This window comes from Entelurus aequoreus, linkage group LG25, assembly GCF_033978785.1.
Source record: "Entelurus aequoreus isolate RoL-2023_Sb linkage group LG25, RoL_Eaeq_v1.1, whole genome shotgun sequence".
NCBI classification, from domain to species: Eukaryota; Metazoa; Chordata; class Actinopteri; order Syngnathiformes; family Syngnathidae; genus Entelurus; species Entelurus aequoreus.
In genome coordinates this window covers 13,103,182-13,122,691 of record NC_084755.1, presented here as the reverse complement: position 1 = coordinate 13,122,691, position 19,510 = coordinate 13,103,182, and the positions used below count along the sequence as shown (strand labels likewise).

General features: G+C 39.4%; 1 long non-coding RNA gene across 1 annotated transcript; it reads right to left on the bottom strand.

Moving 5' to 3' along the window:
• Positions 1–4,131: 4,131 nt before the first annotated feature.
• On the bottom strand, positions 4,132–14,732 carry LOC133642607 (uncharacterized). The gene is made up of 4 exons (XR_009824554.1): positions 14,581–14,732; positions 7,472–7,533; positions 4,586–4,712; positions 4,132–4,367 (listed from the first exon to the last, which is right to left on the bottom strand). It is a non-coding gene; the product is annotated as an uncharacterized LOC133642607 (long non-coding RNA).
• Between the last annotated feature and the right edge of the window lie 4,778 nt (positions 14,733–19,510).

The following is a 19,510-nucleotide window of genomic DNA, read 5'->3' as shown; positions in this document are numbered from 1 at the left end:
CAGGTAAACGCTGGGGGGGAATATTCACTCTAAGCCTGGGCCTCTGGAGAAGGGGTCCAGAGTCCAGACTGAGGCCAAGGGGGGAAAAAAATCATACCATAGCACACATAAGCATGTGTATAAAAGGGAAACATCAAAGAACATTAAGGACATTAAAGACATTAAAAAAGACCATAGCTGATGCAACCAGCCATGTCTACATACAGCTATAAAAAAATGAATAAATAAAATAAAATATTACAAAAATGTAAGAAACATATACACTGTGGTGGCCTCTGCAGGGTTCCACGCCGTCGTCTGCTGGGGTGTAAGGAGCAGACCCAACAAAGCAACAAAGAGAGCCGACTCCATTCTCGGCCGCCCACTAACTCTCGGCGCCCCCTACAAAAAAGGTGAGAAACAGGTAAACGCTGGGGGGGAATATTCACTCTAAGCCTGGGCCTCTGGAGAAGGGGTCCAGACTGAGGCCAAGGGGGAAAAAAAATCATACCATAGCACACATAAGCATGTGTATAAAAGGGAAACATCAAAGAACATTAAGGACATTAAAGACATTAAAAAAAGACCATAGCTGATGCAACCAACCATTTCTACATACAGCTACAAAAAAATGAATAAATAAAATAAAATATTACAAAAATGTAATAAACATATACACCGTGGTGGCCTCTGCGGTGTTCCACGCCATCGTCTGCTGGGGTGGGGGGAGCATGGCCAGAGACAGGAGCAGACCCAACAAAGCAACCAAGAGAGCTGACTCCATTCTCGGCCGCCCACTAACTCTCGGCGCCCCCGGGGGGAATTCAGTCTAAGCATGGGCCTCTGGAGAGGGGGTCCAGACTGAAGCCAAGGGGGTAAAAAAAATGCATACCATAGCACACATAAGCATGTGAGGGAAACATCAAAGAACATAAAGGACTTTAAAGACATTAAAAGACCATAGCTGATGCAACCAGCCATTTCTAAATACAGCTACAAAAAAATGAATAAATAAAATATTACAAAAATGTAATAAACATAAACCGTATTTTTCGGCGCATAAGTCGCTCCGGAGTATAAGTCGCACCGGCCGAAAATGCATAATAAATAAGTCGCATTTTTGGGGGAAATTTATTTGATAAAACCCAACACCAAGAATAGACATTGGAAAGGCGATTTAAAATAAATAAAGAATAGTGAACAACAGGCTGAATAAGTGTATGTTATATGAGGCATAAATAAGCAACTGAGAACGTGCCTGGTATGTTACCGTAACATATTATGGTAAGAGTCATTCAAATAACTATAACATATAGAACATGCTATACGTTTACCAAACAATCTGTCACTCCTAATCGCTAAATCCCATGAAATCTTATACGTCTAGTCTCTTACGTGAATGAGCTAAATAATATGATTTGATATTTTACGGTAATGTGTTAATAATTTCACACATAAGTCGCTCCTGAGTATAAGTCGCACCCTCGGCCAAACTATGAAAAAAACTGCGACTTATAGTCCGAAAAATACGGTGCACTGTGGTGGCCTCTGCGGTGTTCCACGCCATCGTCTGCTGGGGTGGGGGGAGCATGGCCAGAGACAGGAGCAGACCCAACAAAGCAACGAAGAGAGCCGACTCCACCATCGGCCGCCCACCAACTCTCGGCCAGTGTCCAGTCCACATGGATGAGCGAGAATGCGTTGTTCGATACCTGCTCATTCAGCCAAGACACTGTGAAGCACGTCCGTCCCCGCGCTCAGCGCCAGCTCCGCAGCCCTGTCTCTTCATCCGTATCGCCTCCAGTCTCTCCAAACGGACTCTGGTGTGGTAGAGACCCAGGAGCTGGTCTCCATGGTCGAAAGGCTTCCAGGAGGCAGATACAGAAGTCCACAAAAAAGCATCGCAGAAGTCACGAAAGTGGCACACCTTGTCGCACAGTCCCAAAGGGTCCCGAACCAAAAGGCAAAAAATAAAAATAAAAACCACATGAAAACAAGAGGGAAACATCCGGGAACACAGAGCGCAATTTTGTGGAATATTACTAAATAATGTGTATATCAAGCACTTGTCAGTCAGGCTTAAAATGTGAAGTGAAGTCTGCTTGTTTTCTTTTTACAAACCTATCTCTCTTTCAAGCAGAGGTTTTTCTGGGGTTGGGTCGTCTCAGGGGACACATATTACTGTTATAACTTCATGACAGGCTTCCACTTGTTTTGGTTTCTATTTCCTGTCTGCGCTCTTATTGTCTTCAGGCTGAAATGGGCTGACGGCGTGGTGATTTGTTCATAGCTCTTCCCGCCTGGGATGACGGGTGAATTGCACATCTCTTCCAAAACGCTAAAGGGGCATTCACATGCTGCCGGTTTAGGTGGCGGTTCATGGCGGTTCGGCAATTCACCGTGCTCTGCACAAAAAAAAGTATTGCCACAAAACCTGGTCATTCATCACTTATCCGCCATGGACCAAGAGAACCGCGGGGACCCGACAAGAAAAATTGCACCTGTTCAATTTTTTGTGGTGGTCTTGGCGTTTTGAGATGGGGCGTCTTTGAAACACCTTTTTGCCTTGTAAAGAACGGCAGCCTCCATACTGGCACCACAAGATGTGGCAATATTTTAACACCGCCGTAATCCGCCAGTCACTTTTTCCTCCCGGACCCTTACGACCTAAACCCGGTACTTATAAATACTTGTAATTTATTATGTAAATGTGTTTACATTTGTAATTGAAAAGCCCTGATATACACATTGCAAGTCTATAAATAATGTAGTAACAGACACGTTCATAACACTATGTAATATGTACAGAATGTGCCGTATTTTGGTAACTTTAAGCAATACAGGAATTTATTTCCATTGCAAAGCACTTCTGACTTCCGGCGACAAATGTGTACTTCTTCTTCTGGAAACAAACGCGTGTGTTTGTGTTCTAATGATGTCAGACTTAGTAACAAGCAATGAAGACTACAGGGAGGAGGTGAAACATCTGGTTGACTGGTGCAGAACCAACAACCTGGTCCTGAACAAGACCAAGGAGATCATCGTCGACTTCAGGAAGCACCAGTCCAGCCACACTCCACTCTTCATCAGCAGCACAGCAGTGGAGATCGTAAGCAGCACCAAGTTCCTGGGGGTGCAGATAACTGCCAACATGACCTGGTCCCTACACACCGGAGCTCTTGTAAAAAGAGCTCAGCAGCGCATGCACTTTTTGCGTCAGATGAAAAGAGCACAGCTCCCTCCCCCCATTCTCAGCACATTCTACAGAGGCACTATAGAGAGCCTGCTGACCAACAGCATCTCTGTCTGGACTGGAGCCTGCAGTGCCTCAGACTGGAAGACTCTGCAGAGAGTGGTGAGGACGACGGAAAAGATCGTCAGGACTCCTCTTCCTCCTATCCAGGAGATCGAAAAAAGCCGCTGCCTGACCAGGGCTCAGAAAATCTGCAGAGACTCCTCCCACACCCACCAAGAACTGTTTTCACTGCTGGACTCCAGAAAGAGGTTCCGCAGCCTCCGTAGCAGAACATCCAGGTTCTGTAACAGATTCTTCCCTCAGGCTGTAAGACTCTTGAACGCTTCATAATAATCCCCTCAATTCCCCCCAAAGATGGATTAACTCGCTGGAATGTAAAGACAATATAACATACATCCATAAACGTGGATGCATATGCAAAAGTGCAATATATTTATCTGTACAGTACTATTTATTTATATCTGCACCTATTGCTCTTTTATCCTGCACTACCATGAGCTAATGCAATGAAATGTTGTTCTTATCTGTACTGTAAAGTTCACATTTGAATGACAATAAAAAGGAAATCTAAGTCTAAATCTAAGGCAATGAAGACGACTATTTTTTGGACAATGAGGATTGAAAACCTTATCTTTTTTAACACAAATACACGGAGGATGAACTGCTGGTTTTAGAAGTGAGCACGGACGGAGGGTAAAAACATTGGAGGTCGGCGTGACTTGATGCTACGATGTGGAACTTGGAGCATAGTTATGCCAAAATAAATGTTGTAACGATACAGTGGGAGAAGGAGACGGCACGGAGGCAGGGACGTTGTTAGCTTGCAGCGTGTTTATTAAAATATATAAATGAAGTGTGTGACTAATCCAAATGTATATAATGTGATAGTAGCGCTTATATGTGGAGTGTTACCGGGTGGTGTTGAAGGTGCGGGTTGAGATCGGTGCGGAAGTCCAGAAAGTGCAAGGCGGGCTTAGATGTCCGGGGACAGGCAAGTCGTCAGGGGCTGGAGCGAGGCGTCGTTGTCCGGGGGGCAGGCGTGAGGTTTAGATCCGAGAAGGCAGCAGGAAGTCCAGAGGGGATCCGGGGAGACGAGACACACAGATCGAAACCAGAGGATGACGAAGGGCTGCTTTATGACGACACAGGACAACACACGGACACCCGCCATCAGTGTGTGAATGTGTGTGTGAATGGGTGAATGTGGAAATAGTGTCTAAGCACTTTGAGTTCCTTAAAAAAAGGTACAAAAGCGCTATAAAAGTATAACCCACAATAAGCACAAAGGAGGAGAAACACAAAGAGCGAGGAAGCATATAGGCAAGGAAGCTAGAGACGTGTAAGGCTTACTGTACTGGTACAAGTAGCTACGTTCTGGCACTGGAACGCAGGACGCACTGGTTTATGAAGGCAGGGATCTCATCAGCGTCAGGTGTGTTGATTGTAGAGTGACTGCAGCCGCCCGGAGACGCGGTTGCTGCAGGAGAGGGACAAATGTAGTGCTTACCCAAAATCAACTGGCAAAAACTTTCCCGGCCAGACAATTGTCCATCGAATGAGTCACTATAATATTGTTCATGATACATGAAGCCTGTTATTACAACTACACTGTCGGCTAGCTGTGTACAATAAAATATAATTGTGGGCTAATACTTTACAGATACTGCGATATGATTGTTCATGTTTTTCAGTCAGTACAGATTGGTGTCCTATTGCATTGTGTTGTGCATTAGAAACTTGAAAGCCATTCAGCTGCTGACGCAGAAGTTATCTTACGGCTAATACTGTAGCACGCCAATGCAAGGCGATGTGTTACTACGCTAGAAAAACAGTAAATGGGTTCTACTTGTACAGCGCTTTGCTACCTTCAAGGTACTCAAAGCGCTTTGACGCTATTTCCACATTCACCCATTCACACACACATTCACACACTGATGGCGGGAGCTGCCGTGCAAGGCCATACTTGCCAACCCTCCCGATTTTCCCGGTAGACTCCCGAATTTCAGTGCCCCTCCCGAAAATCTCCCAGGGCAACAATTCTCCCGAATTTCTCCCGATTTCCACCCTGACAACAATATCGGGGGCGTGCCTTAAAGGCACTGCCTTTAGCGTCCTCCACTACCCGTCGTCCTCCATACAAACAGCGTGACGGCACAGTCACATATTATATGCAGCTGTTAAACACACATAACAGCCATACAGGTCACACTGAGGGTGACCATATAAACAACTTTAACACTGTTACAAATATGCACCACACTGTGAACCCACACCAAACAACAATGACAAACACATTTCGGGAGAACATCCGCACCGTAACACAACATAAACACAACAGAACAAATACCCAGAACACCTTGCAGCACTAACTCTTCCGGGACGCTACATTATACACCCCAGCTACCACCAAACCCCGCCCCCCAACCCTGCCACCCCCATCTCCCGAATTCGGAGGTCTCAAGGTTGGCAAGTATGTGCAAGGCCCTAACCACGACTCATCAGGAGCAAGGGTGAAATGTCTTGCTCAAGGACACAACGGACATGACGAGGTTGGTAGAAGGTGGGGTTTGAACCAGGAACCCTCAGGTTGCTGGCACGGCCACTCTCGCACTTGTTCATGCCGTCCCCAGTACCTCAGTGTTCGCTCTTACAATAACAACGTTGCTACAGCTTGTTTATTATACATTTATAAATAGTTGATTTATATAGGCTAGTAAGGTAAAGTTTTGTACCTGACAAGTTTCCTCTGAGGAAGGCTGCAGAAGCAAGATAGCCGAAACTTGTCAGGTACAAAACTTTACCTTACTAGCCTATATAAATCAACTATTTATAAATACACATTAGTAGGCTAAATGAACCTCTTTAACATATGTTTATTATACAGGTTCCATCCATCCAGCTTGTTTATTATACAGGTTATGGAGTATTTTGGTGGTATTTGGATGCATTTTATAAGTGATTTAGAGGAAAAATGGATTGGTCCCATAATAAGAGAATGAATGAATGAAATGAATGACTTAAGTTTATTTCGGTCATATAATCAACCATCAACCATTTTGTGTGATCAGTTTAACAGTACAGATTGTACGTATTTAACAATCATACACATTTACACACCAATGACCGAAAAAGGAATAGGCTGAAGCCAAAGCTTATATTTGCCTGTCCTATACCTTCACTGAAAATAAGATTACCTGGAACATCAACGTTCAAAAAATCAATGGGATGAAAGCAATTGTTGCTATATTTTATGATTTTCAATTATTGCACCTTTCAAGGCTTTCTTAAACCTTAACAAAGAACGACATGTCTTCAACTCATCACTGAGTTTGTTCCACCATTTAACTCCATCCATCCATCCATTTTCTACTGCTTGTCCCTTTTGGGGTCGCGGGGGGTTGCTGGAGCCTATCTCAGCTGCATTCGGGCGGAGTACACCCTGGACAAGTCGCCACCTAAAACTGAAATATATTTGTATTTTATATTCCTTCTTACTTTACCTATTTCAAAAATCAATATCCCCCGTAAATTATAGTTTTCTCCTCTTCATTTAAATAACCTAAGAATACAAGCTGTAAGCCCTTATGTGGGCTCTGTACCGAGGATGTCGTTGTGGTTTGTGCCGCCCTTTGAGACATTTGTGATTTAGGGCTATATAAATAAACATTAATTGATTGATTGATTGATGTTGTTCTTTGCTCGAAACATAATTTCCATTGCTTTTAAAAACACAATATCTGAAAATGTTAACACATTAGAACTTATAAATAATGGATTGGTATGTTCACAGTAGAGAACGAGCTGATTATTACAAATGAAAACAAAACTGAAAAAAACATGTGTGTTCTTGTCTCTCTTAAGGATTGTGAATGAGAAAATTACACTTTACAGTTTGTTGATTTCTCTTAATTTATTTCATACAATAACTTGTGCATTTCAAGTATAACGTCAAGTCTCCTGTGCAAAAACTGATCAATCACAGTTTGTTATTCTACCATTTTTGCGAGGTGCGCGCCAGGGGAACGGCGTGGCGCTGTTGGGACAGTGGCCGTGCCAGCAACCTGAGGGTTCTTGGTTCTATCCCCACCTTCTACCAACCTCGTCACGTACGTTGTGTCTTTGAGCAAGACACTTCACTCTTCCTCCTGATGGGTCCTGGTTAGCTATGTGACGCCAGAGCATATTTTAGCCTTTGGTTTGACTTGCAATGGGTTTCATGTTCTGTGTCTGCCTTACCTCTGCTCCAAGCGCTGGATATCCATTTGCTCCTGATTGGCAATCAGGAGGATCATCTGGTTCTGATTGGCAATGAAGAGAGTTCATTAGACAAAGTCGTCTGTCTGAAAGGCGCTGGGTCATTACACTTCTTGTTCTGCTGTTGGTGAATTCTTTCTATGTATTGGATTTTTGGACTCACCCATGTTTTACTGCTCTGTTCACACTGGCACTATACTGTTTTTACCTACACGCCTCTGAATATTTGTAGAAGTGTTGTGATCATAGTAGGGTTGTACGGTATACCGGTATTGGTATAGTACTGCGATACTAATTAATCATATTCGGTACTATACCGCCTCTAAAACATACCGGTCCCCCACTCACCCTAGCCTTAATCCGTGTCTCCATGGCGACAAATAAAGTAAGTTTCTTACAAGTATCATCCCTGCAGGATGAGGAATAGCTAAACATGCTTCACTACACACCGTAGCTCACCGGCGTCACAATGTAAACAAAACGCCATTGGTGGATCTACACCTAAAATCCACTGTAATGATACCAAGTACAGGAACGTATCTTGTCGATACTACTATGATTACATCAATATTTATTAGCATCATAACATCTTTTTTTATATTATGTTTATAAACTCAGGAAATATGTCCCTGGACACATGAGGACTTTGAATATGACCAATGTATGATCCAGTAACGACTTGGTATCAGATTGATACCTAAATTTGTGGTATCATCCAAAACTAATGTAAAGCTTCCGAACAACATAAGAATAAATGATTGTTGTATTTTAACAGAAGTGTAGAAAAGAGAAAGTAAGCAGATATTAACAGAAAATGAACAGGTAGATCATTTTTTACAGCTTGTCCTTCATAATTTTGACAAAATAATAGAATGATCAATGGCGCAATATAGAATAGAATAGAATAGAATAGAATAGAATAGAAAGTACGTTATTGATCCCTGGGGGAAATTCAGCACCACAGTTTGCTCACAATAAACACTTACTGTAGGTATTTTTTACATGTGAATAATATAAATGCAGTCTATTAAACAGCATTATTCACAAGTGAATAATATAAATACAGTCTATGATACAGCATTATTCACATGTGAATAATATAAATACAGTCTATTATACAGCATTATTCGCATGTGAATAATATAACTACAGTCTATTATACAGCATTATTCACATGTGAATAATATAAATACAGTCTATTATACAGCATTATTCACAAGTGAATAATATAAATACAGTCTATTATACAGCATTATTCACATGTGATTAATATAAATACAGTCTATTATACAGCATTATTCACAAGTGAATAATATAAATACAGTCTATGATACAGCATTATTCACATGTGAATAATATAAATACAGTCTATTATACAGCATTATTCGCATGTGAACAATATAACTACAGTCTATTATACAGCATTATTCACATGTGAATAATATAAATACAGTCTATTATACAGCATTATTCACATGTAAACAATATAAATACAATATATGTGTATACATAATACAAATCCAGTAATACAATACAAATAACAAATACAGTGTGTAAATATATATATATATATATATATATATATATATATATATATATATATATATATATATATATATATATATATATATATATATATATATATATATATATAACATATATCTATATATGTTACTGAATATGTCAGCAGACTAATTAGGAGCCTTTGTTTGCTTACTTACTAATAAAAGACAAGTTGTCTTGTATGTTCACTATTTTATTTAAGGACAAACTTGTAATAAGAAACATATGTTTAATGTACCCTAAGATTTTTTGTTAAAATAAAGCCAATAATGCAATTTTTTGTGGTCCCCTTTATTTAGAAACGTATCAAAGTACCGAAAAATATCGAAATCAGTTTGTTATCGGGACAACACTAACCCCTACTAAACACTCAGCATCAAGGGTTGGAATTGGGGGTTAAATCACCCAAAATGATTCCCGGGCGCGGCCACTGCTGCTGCTCACTGCTCCCCTCACCTCCCAGGGGGGTGACCAAGGGTGATGGGTCAAATGCGGAGAATAATTTCACCACACCTAGTGTGTGTGTGACAATCATGGGTACTTTAACTTTTAACATTTTAACTTAAAGTCACTTTTTCAATGATTATACTATAATCGTGTTTACCATATTGTTTCCACCAGGCTAAAGGGGGATTCCTTGGTCAAATCTACACCAGCACACCAGCAGTGGCCTCGCTCCTGTTAGCCTCCATTAGAGTGACTGACAGTCGCCCTCCCAGGTTGTGTTAGTATTCAGTGGACTTCAGTTTATTTCCAGCACCACAAACTGACCTTCATTCTTGCAGAACCAATAACCGCCAGCCCCTCTATCTTGCGGATGCATGAACAAAGCCACGTCTGCCCGCTGTATTCTCATTCAGAGCATCGCCGCATAGACTGAAATAATTGAGCGTGTGCAGAAAAGATGCGCCAGGAAGCAACAGGCCCGACTGACGAAAATCCCTTTTCCCTTCCTCATCCGCATTTAAAAATGCAATTAGCAAAAAAGAGTGTTGTTCCTCCTGGGAAGACAACCATTTACATGCGATTTACTCGAATCTACAGGTCAAGTGGCAGTTTGTCTTCAGGCCCATCTAGGCGGCAAGAGGAGCTTCTGATTTGCTTTTAACGCCGTCTAATGGGCGCTCCACTTATACATCCCAAATGCAACTGAACGCGGCATCGCCACGCTATTAGGCTATTTCTTTTAATGAATTGATCTCTCAGCTAATGCTTTGCTCCTGTTTTGAGGCTCGTTACTGTTAAGTAGGAGCTCACCAAAAAGTGTCTGGAAGCCTGGAACATATTTGTGAAGACAAGCTCAGTATAGAATAACAACATGATGGATACAAGATGAGCAATTTGTGTCACTTTTATTAGTGGGCCCCCACCTGAAGGGGTTTGGGAGGATGTTTTGTGGATTTTATCCGGATTTTTATCTATTTTATTATTAGAGATGTCCAATAATGGCTTTTTTGCCGATATCCGATATTCCGATATTGTCCAACTCTTAATTACAGATTCCGATATCCAGAGGTGGGACCAAGTCATTGCTTTGCAAGTCACAAGTAAGTCTCAAGTCTTTGCCCTCAAGTCTCGAGTCAAGTCCCGAGTCAAGACAGGCAAGTCCCGAGTCAAGTCCAAAGTCAAGACTGGAAAGTCTCAAGTCAAGTCACAAGTCCTGCATTTTGAGTTTCGAGTCCTTTCAAGTCCTTTTAACCGCAGACTAATATTTTTACACAGATTGTGTATGCTTTTAAACCGCTGTATTTGTTTATTAAAACAAGTGCATTTGAAATAGCAGGAAAAAAAATAGTACTGACATTGCAATTCATAATAGCACTATTAACCAGTCATTTTAATAGTTTAAACAATTTTAAACATTTAACTCATTCCTTTACAGAATAAACACATTTGCAAAAACAAGTGCAACTGTACTTATTTGTACAAAAGTGTTAACATTGTATTTCCATGGCATATTGCATTGTAACTAGTTCCACAGCAGTTTCTATTCTGTTCTTACCTTATCTCATTGATCTCATCTCATACTGTATGTGTGTTGATGTGTGTGTACACATGAAAAACATAACAAATACATGAACATAACAATGAACAGAGTTGTACTTTTTAGATGTCAGGGCCCTATGCAATATGTACACATATTCTTAATATAGTATACATTTTAACTGACCTTTATTTGACTATGTTTGTCTTTTTGTAGGTGGCTAAAATACGCGGTGCTGCTGACCGCCGTCTTAACGTTATGTTACTGTGTGTGATACATTGAGTAACGTAACGTTAATTGTAGGTACTTCATGCAACCCTGCTTAAAAAAATCACTTGACAAAAAGTATGAATAAGGTAGCGAACTGCAGTGGACGCAACATATTGCTGTGTTTGAAATGATGTTATAACCATAGACATCTTATAAGTAGACGCAGCATTGGTTGCTGTGACGCGAGCAATTTGCATCTTGAAGTGGTGATGATGAGCTGGCGAGCAGCCTAAACTGACAGTTGACAGGTAGAAAACAAAGATGCCGGGCTGGTGTTCAGCGTTTTCCTGCTCAAATGAGCGGACTGTTGAAAAAAGGAATCGGGGGATTACTTTTCACAAGTAAGATTTAACATTAAAGGCCTACTGAAATGAATTTTTTTAATTTAAACGGGGATAGCAGATCTATTCTATGTGTCATACTTGATCATTTCGCGATATTGCCATATTTTTGCTGAAAGGATTTAGTATAGAACAACGACGATAAAGATTGCAACTTTTGGTATCTGATAAAAAAAAGGCTTGCACCTACCGGAAGTAGCGTGACGTAGTCAGTTGAACATATACGCAAAGTTCCCTATTGTTTACAATGATGGCCGCATGAAGTGAGAGAGATTCGGACCGAGAAAGCGACAATTTCCCCATTAATTTGAGCGAGGATGAAAGATTTGTGGATGAGTAAAGTGCAAGTGAAGGACTAGTGGGGAGTTGAAGCTATTCAGATAGGGAAGATGCTGTGAGAGCCGGGGGTGACCTGATATTCAGCTGGGAATGACTACAACAGTAAATAAACACAAGACATATATATACTCTATTAGCCACAACACAACCAGGCTTATATTTAATATGCCACAAATTAATCCTGCATAAAAACACCTGCGTGTTTGTTATGCTAGCTCCTAGCTCCTCTGCTAGCTCCTAGCTCCATAGAACACGCCAATACAATTCAAACACCTGATCAACACACACAATCACTCAGCCCAAAAGACCGTTTACCTAACCCAAGGTTCATAAAGCTTATATATTTTTTAAAAGTTACGTACGTGACGCGCACAAACGGTCAAGTTATCGAATGTTTAGCAGCCAAGGCTGCATACTCACGGTACCTGATATTCAGCTGGGAATGACTACAACAGTAAATAAACACAAGACATATATATACTCTATTAGCCACAACACAACCAGGCTTATATTTAATATGCCACAAATTAATCCTGCATAATAACACCTGCGTGTTTGTTATGCTAGCTCCTAGCTCCTCTGCTAGCTCCTAGCTCCATAGAACACGCCAATACAATTCAAACACCTGATCAACACACACAATCACTCAGCCCAAAAGACCGTTCACCTAACCCAAGGTTCATAAAGCTTATATATTTTTAAAAAGTTACGTACGTGACGCGCACGTAGGTACGGTACGTGTTATGCTAGCTCCTCTGCTAGCTCCTAGCTCCATAGAACACGCCAATACAATTCAAACACATGATCAACACACACAATCACTCAGCCCAAAAGACCGTTCACCTAACCCAAGGTTCATAAAGCTTATATATTTTTAAAAAGTTACGTACATACGCAAAAAAAAGCCAAAGCTGCATACTCACAGTAGCACGTCTGCGTCTTTGTCATCCAAATCAAAGTAATCCTGGTAAGAGTCTGTGTTGTCCCAGTTCTCTACAGGCGTCTGTGTATCCAAGTCAAATGTCCTCCTGGTTAGAGTCTCTGTTATCCGAGTTCTTCCATCTTGACTGCATCTTTCGGGAATGTAAACAAAGAAGCGCCGGCTGTGTACTGTTGTGGCTGACTACGTTCGAAAAATACGTCCATTTCGCACCGACAACTTTCTTCTTTGCTTGCTCAGCTTCCTTCTTCATAATGCAATGAACATGATTGAAACAGATTCACGAACACAGATGTCCAGAATACTGTGGAATTATGAAATGAAAACAGAGCTTTTTCGTATTGGCTTCAATGTGGAAGGCATACCCGTGTTCGCCGGGCTACGTCACGCGCATACGTCATCCTCAGAGGCGTTTCGAACCGGAAGTTTAGCGGCAAATTTAAAATGTCACTTTATAAGTTAACCCGGCCGTATTGGCATGTGTTATAATGTTAAGATTTCATCATTGATATATAAACTATCAGACTGCGTGGTCGGTAGTAGTGGGTTTCAGTAGGCCTTTAATGTACTATTGATTGTATTTTATGAAAAGAATATTACCACAGAGTTGAGAAGGAGCAAAGATCTTCAATATTTGTATGTGAAAATCACAAAGAAATCTTCTGGGGGAGGATGATGCCCCTACAGGGGTTTGGTTTACAAACTTTCAGCCCCACCTAAAACAAAATTCACCAGCCGCCACTGATTATGATGCATTCTCATTTTAGGCAAAATATAAGACAATACTTTCTTAACAGTATAATTGTAACCAGGAATAAGTCTTCAAGTAACAATATTCAAATACTAACATTGTTGGGTAAGACAGCATTTGGTTCTTTTCTGAATCCAGTGAAACAGATTGGTGGTTTTAGCTGATATAAAGACTTACAGGTGTTTATATATGTTTAAGTATTTGGCAGACGCTTTTATCCAAAGCGACATACATAAAAAAATACATATATAACAATCACTGTAAACATGATCATTTAAGGGAAGAATGTAATACAAAATATCAATACAAAGTGTCAAGACAGAATAAACTCTCTGCTGCTGCAGCAACAGAGATACGGTCTATAAGATATATAGATATTTAATGTATTCATACATTGTTTATGTAGGATATACGCATGTATATATAACCTAATCATATTGTTTCTTCAACTTAAAAATAGCTGACCGTTTTTTTCCCCCTTCTCTGGGATTATATTCCCAGTTTTGATCTCGGACGTCTGGTCACTTATAGCATATAAGAATAGTATATTACTGTTAAGCAAACTATGAATAATAAAACATGTGTCCTTTATCATAGCTACACGTATGACAAAAAAGCACGTGAAAATGAGTGGTATTCAGTGAGGTAAAATGAATTAAATGCGCTGACAGTTAATTGCTCCTGCCAAATGAATTGCACTGAGTGGAGCGGATCACCACTCCAAGATGGCGGCTCCGCGTCTCGTCTGCGCCAGTAAGCAGTAGCGCTCGATGCTGCGTCTACTTATAAGATGTCTATGGTTATGACGTTAGCAGTGAGTTTACAGCCTCACTGATTTAACTACACAGCAAATAAAAGTCATGTTACTTAGCCAATAAACGTTATCTTACATTCAAAACTTACCCTTCTTTGTGCATCTTGTTGAAGTTGTTGCGTCTCCGTCTGTAATATTCGAACTGCGTGATTTGCATACGGCAATTCGTTTTTTGTTGACCAAGTCGTAGTTTTTATACCCGAGCGAAACCAACCTAGGCATAAATCTTTCTCACTGGCACGTTGTTTGACAACTCTTGTTCATTGGTTGTCCTGCAATTTGATTGGCTGAATGCTGTGTGATGAAAACAATGTAGATCTAATTTGATTGGTTGTTGTACTGAGAGCACACACGCTGACACGCAGCACACACGCTGATAGACAGACACGTACAAAATGAAAGATACGGAGCGCTCCCAAATAACTTTTTAAGCTTTAGGTTTTGGGGAAAGTAGCAAGTCATGTCAAGTCAAAAGCCTCAAGTCCAAGTGAAGTCACAAGTCATTGATGTTAAAGTCTAAGTCGAGTTGCAAGTCTCTTTACATTTTGTCAAGTCGAGTCTAAAGTCATCAAATGCATGACTCGAGTCTGACTCGAGTCCAAGTCATGTGACTCGAGTCCACACCTCTGCCGATATCAACCGATACAGATATATACAGTCGTGGAATTAACACATTATTATGCCTAATTTTGTTGTGATGCCCCGCTGGATGGGGCGGGGTTGAGGTTGGCTGAGTTAGTGCTGCAAGGGGTTCTGGGTATTTGTTCTGTTGTGTTTACTATATGCTATATGTTACTGCATACGTCAGCAGACTAGTTAGGAGCCTTAAACATATGTTTAAGGTAAGATTTTTTTTAATTTTTAATTTTGTATTTATTTTTAATTTTTTTTATAATGTCCTGCCCAGCTTCTCGGGCAAATCATATAGCAGATGTAGATGCCCATATCGGCTGTTCAGATTTACTTTACAATAATGTAAGATTTTTTGTTAAAATAAAGCCAATAATGCAATTTTTTGTGGTCCCCCTTATTTAGAAAAGTACCGAAAAGTACCGAAATACATTTTGAGTTGAGTTGAGTTGAGTTTGAGTTTATTTCGAACATGCAGGCATACAACATAATACATCACAATTTCCAGTTTCTCTTTTCAACATGTCCGAAAAGGAGTAGGAAGAAGCAGAGCTTATTTAATCCTACCTCTTTTCTTTTACATAACAGTTGCTAAAACTTTTGTTCACTTCCTGTTCTCAATTTATTCACAATATACTCCATAAGTAATCACAATAAAAATAAATAAATACATAATAATTGGTGAAGTAAGTTATATTTCATATGATGAGATAAGTAAGATTATTTTGAGAATGAAAGAATGGATGGATGAAAAAAATTCAGAATTTTTATCATGGTTCTTCCTCTTTGTACTTTGTAAACACTTTAAGTTTGAAATTTTGGTATCGGGACAACACTAGTTTGTATACATTATATATATATATATATATATATATATATATATATATATATATATATATATATATATATATATATATATATATATATATATATATATATATATATATATATTTTTTTATATATATATATATATATATATATATATATATATATATATATATATATATATATATATATATATATATATATATATATATATATATATATATATATATACATATATATCTTTTTTTTCTTTTTTTTCTCCACTAATTATGAAGATTGAAATGTGTCTTGTTGTTGTCTACTTCCCCCTGTTTTTTGTGGTGTTTTGTGGGCATTTGCATTACCAACATTTCAATGTATTTGTGTTGTAAAAATTTAAAATCCTAAAAAAAACTTAAATAAAAAATAAAAAAAGTTGCCGTTGTGACCTGGAAACGCAACTCGTCCGCCTTCCATCGCCCTGCTTTTACCTTATCTTTGCGTATGCATCTCTTGCCACCTACCGCGTTCTTTCCAGTATCTCCGACTGTCTCCTCCATCTTTTTACATCTTGTATTTCGCCGCAATTTCCACGCAGCCAGATGGAAATTGAGTGGGAGTAGGCTACTGGGTTGCAGGATAAGATGGTGAGGCCTCTGGCCGACAAACATAAAAATTCCATATCAGCCTACCCTCTCTCACTCCACTAAATTTGTGGCCTTTTTGACTTTGCATGATGCACCTTTACCAGGGTATATGCACTTTTACAACTTGAAAAAAAATGTAGGACTAAAAAAGGGGCAGCCAAACCTATACAGCACTTACACTACCGTTCAAAAGTTTGGGGTCACCCAAACAATTTTGTGGAATAGCCTTCATTTCTAAGAACAAGAATAGACTGTCGAGTTTCAGATGAAAGTTCTCTTTTTCTGGCCATTTTGAGCGTTTAATTGACCCCTCAAATGTGATGCTCCAGAAACTCAATCTGCTCAAAGGAAGGTCAGTTTTGTAGCTTCTGTAACGAGCTAAACTGTTTTCAGATGTGTGAACATGATTGCACAAGGGTTTTCTAATCATCAATTAGCCTTCTGAGCCAATGAGCAAACACATTGTACCATTAGAACACTGGAGTGATAGTTGCTGGAAATGGGCCTCTATACACCTATGTAGATATTGCACCAAAAACCAGACATTTGCAGCTAGAATAGTCATTTACCACATTAGCAATGTATAGAGTATATTTCTTTAAAGTTAAGACTAGTTTAAAGTTATCTTCATTGAGAAGTACAGTGCTTTTCCTTCAAAAATAAGGACATTACAATGTGACCCCAAACTTTTGAATGGTAGTGTAAATTTGTGGTATCATCCAAAACTAATGTAAAGCATCCAAACAACAGAAGAATAAGTATCTATTGCATTTTAACAGAAGTGTACATAGAACATGTTAAAAGAGAAAGTAAGCATATATTAACAGTAAATGAACAAGTAGATTAATAATCAATTTTGTAACACTCATCCTTAATAATTTTGACAAAATAATAGAATGATAAATGACAAAATATGTTACTGCATGTGTCAGCAGACTAAATTAGGAGCCTTTGTTTGCTTACTTATTAATAAAAGACAAGTTTTCTTGTACGTTCACCATTTTATTTAAGGCCAAGCTAGCAATAAGAAACATATGTTTAATGTACCCTAAGATTTTTCGTTGAAATAAAGCCAATAATGCCATTTTTGTGGTCCCCTTTATTTAGAAAAGTATCGAAAAGTACCCAAAAGTATTGAAATAATGTTGGTACCGGTACCAAAATATTAGTATCGGGACAACACTCATTCAAACACAGTGTTGCTGTTGAAACTGTGTGTGATGTTGTTTTTACTGATTACTTAGGCTTACTATGCTACTGTATTTTAACATTGGTCATTATGTTGGTACTTGGTGAGCCAGGTTTTTTTCTGAGGTGGTGCAACACAGTAGTAAAATAAACATACTTGCCAACCCTCCCGTTTTTAGCGGGAGACTCCCGGTATTCAGCGCCTCTCCCGATAACCTCCCGGCAGAAATTTTCTCCCGACAAACTCCCGGTATTCAGCCGGAGCTGGAGGCCACGCCCCCTCCAGCTCAATGCGGACCTGAGTGGGGACAGCCTGTTCTCCCGTCCGCTTTCCCACAATATAAACAGCTTGCCTGCCCAATGACTGCATAACTGTAGAATGATCGAGGACGAGTTCTTGGTTTCTTATGTGGGTTTATTGTTAGGCAGTTTCATTAACGTCCTCCCAGCGCGGTAACAACGCACAACAACAGCAGTCACGTTTAGTCTACCGTAAAGCAGTTCTTCTGCCGTAAACAGCAATGTTGTGACACTCTTAAACAGGACAATACTGCCATCTACTGGATAGCCTACAGAACACTGAAATTCAAGTATTTCTTTTATTTATATGTGTAATAAAATAAATATATTTATATATATAGCTAGAATTCACTGAAAGTCAAGTATTTCATACATATACATATATATGTATATATATATATATATATATATATATATATATATATATATATATATATATATATATATATATATATATATATATATATATATATATATATATGAAATACTTGAGTTGGTGAATTCTAGCTTAAATATATTCCCCTCTTAACCACCCACCCAACACTGAAATTCAAGTATTTCTTTTATTTATATGTGTAATAAAATAAATATATTTATACATATAGCTAGAATTCACTGAAAGTCAAGTATTTCATACATATACATATATATATATATATATATATATATATATATATATATATATGAAATACTTGAGTTGGTGAATTCTAGCTTAAATATATTCCCCTCTTAACCACCCACCCAACTACGCCCCCGCCCCGCCCCACCCCCGACCACGCCCCTCCCCCACACACACCCCACCTCCCGGTATCGGAGGTCTCAAGGTTGGCAAGTATGAAAATAAATATTGTAGTAATGGCAAACTGCACAGAAAATATTAATACCGAATTATAAAGTTAGCGAGGTGTAAGAAAACAAAAGTACCACTCGATTACAACTTTTTTTTTCTTTCCGTGGAGTCTTATATTTTTGTTTTCATCGTGGCCCAGATCTGATTTTTACTTTGAGAATACTGTATGCCACAGACCGTTAAAAAAGCAAACTACACTGCATATGTACAGTTTTTTACACTTGCATGGTACAGTAAGGATGTTTATTTGTCACCAAAGCGAGGAATACACGCCTCAAATGCTCAGCAATTAACAGCCATCCCCCCTTTGGTTTCAACTTTAAAAACCTCCTACTGAGGCCTCCGCTGACATCCCAGTGGGAGTGTTGACAGTTCAACAGAAAAGCGACAAATCAAATAAAAACAGGATTAAAGCTTTGCATAACAGGTGTCTCTTTGATTACCATCTCCCTTTTGGGATCGGATCTGTGTCTGGTGGGCTTACAAAGAGCACGGGGGTTTGTTGATAGCAGTTTTGTTCCGTCAAATTGGGATAGTCGACGAATTCACCTGCCGGGATTGATTCAGATGAGGTGGGGGGGGGGGGGGGGGGGGTTTATC